Source organism: Triticum urartu, chromosome 1A (genome assembly GCF_056163025.1).
Source record: "Triticum urartu cultivar PI428250 chromosome 1A, HENAU_Tu73, whole genome shotgun sequence".
Taxonomy (NCBI): domain Eukaryota; kingdom Viridiplantae; phylum Streptophyta; class Magnoliopsida; order Poales; family Poaceae; genus Triticum; species Triticum urartu.
In genome coordinates, this window is record NC_141873.1 from 23,525,131 (window position 1) to 23,530,326 (window position 5,196).

Below are 5,196 nucleotides of genomic sequence, written 5' to 3' on the forward strand. Positions count from 1 at the left end.
AGTGCCGTCGGCCAGGTGCTTGTGCCGGAAAACCCACTTGCCAGTGATCACGCGGGCGCCCGGTTGCCGAGGGACCAGCGACCACATACCATTGGAGTGAAGAGCGTCGAATTCCTCCTGCATGGCCGCCCTCCAATTGTCGTCGCGGAGGGCCATGCAGACAGAGGTGGGGATCGGCGAGACGGGCGGCGTTGTGCCGGTGAGGACGTAGTCACAATCACGGGCGGCGCTGTGTTACGGCAACGAACATCGGCGCATGCACGGGTGACCATGGGGTGGCCAGCAGCGATGGAGGGGCCCGACGCGACAACTTTAGGCGAAGGAGAGCGCGCCGTCGACCGAGCTGTAGAGCCATCAAAGCCAGGTGGAGCGGGCCCGGAAGAGGCAGAGGGAGCAGGGCCGGGCGATGAAGGGCCAGCCATGGCAGCCGGGTCGCTCGAAGTGGGCACGGCCGCCGCATCCGACGGGGTTGACGTTGCGGGAGTCGAGGCAGAAGGCGCACGAGGGCCGGGTCGACCCCGGCGAGGAACAGGCAGCCCGGAACGAGGTTGGGGGAACGGCTGGTCGGCAGAGCCGACGAGCAGCAGCGGCGGTGTAGTAGTCATCAAGGATCCAGCAGCCTGCACAAAAGGGAACTGTGTCCCGTCGAAATTAATGTGATGTGACAGAAGCACACGCCCGGAGATTGGATTGTAGCAACGATAGCCAGAGTGATCAGTAGGATAGCCGGGGAACACACAAGCAACGGACCGCGGCGCGAGTTTGTGGGCAGCAGTAGAAGCCGTATTGGGGTAGCATAGGCACCCAAAAACGCGGAGGTGTGTGTACGACGGCGGGGAGCCGAAAAGCAGTTCGTAGGGTGTGTGACGGTGGCGTGGGCGACATGGACGACGACTGAGGAGATATGTGGCGGTGGAGAGGGCATCAGTCCTGAAGGTGGTGGCGGCATGCGAATGAAAGAGAAGGATGCGCATGCCGTTGGTCAGGTTGCGCATGATGCGCTCAGCGCGGCCATTTTGCTGGGACGTGTATGGGCAAGATAATTGGAATAGGATCCCGTGAGAGGCGAGGAACGAGCGAAACGCGCGGTTGTCGAACTCACATCCGTTGTCGGTACAGAATTGGAGGATGGGGCACCGGAATTGGGTGGCTACATACGCATGAAAAGTCATGAGTATCTCAAAGACATCCAATTTACGACGCAACGGGAACATCCAAGCATAATGGGTGTGATCATCCAACACAAGAAGAAAGAAAGAAAAGCCTGAATTACTCACAACCGGAGATGTCCAGACATCACAATGCAATGTATGAAAGGGAGAGGGAGCAACATGGGAGGATTCCTGAAAAGGGAGTCGAGTATGTTTTCCAAGCTGACAAGGATGGCATGAATGTTCATGCACTTTATTACATTTGAAGGGAAAGGTAGCTAAAACCCTAGATAAAGCGGCGTGCCCAGGATGGCCGAGGCGGGCATGCCAGAGCATGGAGCTGGTTGTGTCGGCGAGGAGGGCAGTCGAGGTGGTGGGACGAGCGACGCGAAGCGGGTAGAGCTCATCGGGGCTGTCACATCGGAGCACCACCATCCCGGAATGCAGATCCTTAACACATAAGCCAAACAGGTCAAATTCCACGGAGACAAAAAATTTATGAGTAAGTGCACGAACAGAAATTAAGTTCTTAATGAGAGAAGTGGAAACTAGGATGTTATCAAGATGGAGAGGCTGAGAGGATGTGGGAAGAGAAGTAGAGCCGACATGTGATACAGGAAGAGATGTGCCATCACCAACTATGATTTGAGTGAGATGGTGACAATAAGACATGAGAGAGAGAGAGTACCGGGATGGGCAGCCATGTGTGAAGATGCTCCTGTGTCAAGGAACCAATCGCATCCCCCCAAGTAGGGTTGCTGCTGCATCGAGAGGAGGGCATGGTGGACCACCGGCGTCTCCATGGGTTGCCGGCCGTGGGGGCATGCGCTGGTATAGGGGCCGGCATGGACGAGCCGACGACGGAGTAGGGGCTGTACTGCGTGGTAGGGAAGGCGCCGAACCCGTCGGTGAAGGAGTGACGCCGTAGCCCAGCGCGGATGGTGGCACGCCGTAGCCCGATGCAGACGAAGGGGCGCCGTAGCCTGTCGTGGAGAAGCCGTAGGCCGCAGGATGGGGCCCTAGAACACCGGCGCCCGGGGGATGTTGCTGCATCGGCCAAGTCTGAAAAGTGCCCTTCTAGGGGTTGAAGATGGGGGACGCCGCGGTCGTGGGCTGGCGTGGAGGTACAGCGTGGGCAGCAGGCGGGGGGCGGACCACCACTGTTATGCCCTTGCGACACTTGCGGCCGTGTTGGCCACCTGATGGAGGAGCAGCCTGCGGCGGCGCCGGCGCGGGGGCCGGGGGAGAAGGAGGAGCGGGGGCCGCGCTCGGCGTAGAGCGCCATGGCGGTGTCGTTCCCTGCCAGATGAGCGAGGCGGCTCTCCTCACGCAGAAAATATGTCCGGCATGAAGAAATGTCGGCTGCCTCGTCGTCGTTGTAGGTGAGGACGGCGACGGCGTGGTCGAACTTGCGACTCAGGCCGCGGTTCATGTTGGTGACGATGGCCTTGTCTTCCTGGCGAAGACCGTAGTCTTGAACCGGGTGTAGTACTCTTGGATCGAGAAGAGCCCTTGGAAGAGGGAGTGGAACTCCTGGAGCGCATGAACACCTTGCTGGGTGCGGTCGGAGAGGAACAGCATGCGTATGGTCGTCCAGAGGACATATGCCATCCAGTTGTCGATGCGGATGGCGTCCGCGATGTCCTTAGAGACGGAGCCGTACAGCCGGCGGATGATGCACCAATCGACTTTGCGTCCAGATGGGATCAGAGCGACGGGACGCTGCCGTCGACATGGTCGGTGATGGCGAAGGACCGGAGAAGCGCGTTCATGAAGGAGAGCCAGAGGGTGTAGTTGGGAGGAACGAGCTCGAGGGTGCGCATGGCGGACTAGATATTGAGAGTGAGGATGGAGTGGAAGGGAACCGAAGATGGGTCACTGCCGGCGAACGGGTTGGTGCCGCTGCTACCGGATGAGGCTTCGGAGAAAATGTCCATGTTAGAAGGGAGAGAGAGGATTGGTGGAATAGTTCTTGTATTGCTTGAGCCTCATGGGCATATATATAGGAGTACAATGATCTACTTGGAGTACAAGACAAGCCAGAACAAATCCTAGTCTATCTCATCTTTCCTAATAATCAATATACTCAACATCCCCCCGCAGTCACAACGGTAGCGACGCAGACAGTGAGACTGGAGAAGAATCCGAAGGCAAGCCGACGGACACCCCCCCTAGTCGTAACGGTCGATGCATCGCAGAGTCGTGGCTGGTGTGGCAACCGACGAGCTGCTCAAGCAAGGAGGTAGCCCTTTATGCCATTTGTCGAGGTAGCCGGGAGCGTGGGTGATGGAGCTGTGGTCAAGGTAGCCGTGCGAAGGCATGCACAGGTGTTGCCAGCACCGGGCATGCGTAGACGAACGAAGACGAAGTTGACAAAGCGCCGACCAGGCTTGCCAGGCCCGGGGACACGTCGTGGATGAAGGCACGCATCGGTGTTGCCAGCTCCGGGCATGCGGAGACTGGGACCTACACGAGCTATACGCCATGTCGAGGAGTCGGAGGGCCAGCAAAGAAGAAGACTCGTCGACGGCTGTGGCGCCAACCGGCAAGGGGCCAATGTCACCAACGGTGGTCGGAGTAGACGAAGTGGTCGGGGAAGATGACGGCGACGCTGGCGTGAGCTGGTGCTGGGCGAAGACGAAGAGGTGGACGGGCGGCGACGGCTACAGGGATAGCGGCGGCGGCAGCCGAAGAAGAGCGGCGGCGGCGGCCTAATGGCGGCAGCATTGGCTAGTTTAGGAGTGCGGCGGCGGTGCTCGAAGGAGGCGAATAATCCTGACAGCGTGACGAAGACCTGCGCGGACGGTGGTGTTCCCGCGCCAAGGGAGACAGCGCGGCGCATACCACGGGAGGTCGACGTGCGGTGACGGCGGAGTGGACCGCGGGCCATGATGCTACGGCCAGAAGGGGCGACGCAGTGGCGGCGGGCAGGTCGGGGTGGCGGTGCGAAGATCTCGGGGCAGCGGTGGGGACCGCGGGCCGCGGCGCTACGACCCGAAGGGCGATGCAGCGGGAGAGGACGGGATGGTGCAACCGCGGGACGACCTCGGGGCGGCGGCTGGGACTGCATATCGCGGCACTATGGCCCGTAGGGGCGACGTAGCGGCGACGCGTGAGTCGACGCAGCCGTGAGGAGAACCATGGGGCGGCGGCCCGACGGGGCGACGCAGTGGCAGCCCGTTGCTCGATTGATGGAGGGGCGCACTGAACTCAAGGACGATTTTCACGGGACATGCGGAGGCGCGTGTAACTGACAGGCTTGGTCGGTCGTGTGGCATAGATGTGGTGGATCGCGGCGGCGAGCGGGTGAGCAAGCCGGGCATGCCCGAGGTCGGGGACGCCGCTCGGTGGAGGGGGTGGCGGCGAAGTCCAAGATGAAGCCCACCATGACTGACGGCGTGGAACATTGTGCGGACGAGCGCGTCAGCACCGGGCACCCGGGTTGCCAAAGCAGCGCTGGTGCCCAGGCAGCGAGGCCCGAGCAGCTAACGTAGCAGCGGTGCCCGATTTGAGGCAGCCGACGAGCTTGACGCAGTCGGCCCGATGCAGCCGGGGACGAGGCCGGCGAGGCAGACCGAATGGATGTGCCATGCAAATGCGGCGAAGGCGGGTGGCGTGGATCGACAGGCGGGCTGCCGCGCAAATGGCGGCTATGACGGGTCACTGCATAGCGCGAGGCTGCCGGAAGGAGCGATGCAGGTGTCCTGGTCGGAGAAGGCGGTGACGGCCGGCGCAGATCGACGAGCGGGCCGGCGCGCGAACGACGGCCATGAGGGGCTGCCTGTCGCACGAGGCCGCCAGGTCGGTGAAGAGCATGTCGGTCGCGCCGGTGTCAAAATAGAGGCGCACGGGGTCGACAGCTGCGGCAGGCGACGCAAACTGATCAAGTATGGATAAAAAACCAAAAAGAAAACGCCGATTAAAATGACCGGCGAGAAAGCGAAAAAAACAAAGAGCAAGGGTTCGGGAAAAAGACTCTCTAGGGCAGCCGGCCAACACGACTGGCGGACGAACCCTAGCTATGGGCGGCATGGCCCCCGGCTGC

At 61.1% G+C, this 5,196-nt stretch overlaps 1 pseudogene; it reads right to left on the minus strand.

The window, feature by feature from the left end:
• Positions 1 to 354: 354 nt before the first annotated feature.
• Positions 355 to 3,088, minus strand: LOC147988637 (uncharacterized; annotated as a pseudogene).
• Positions 3,089 to 5,196: the final 2,108 nt, after the last annotated feature.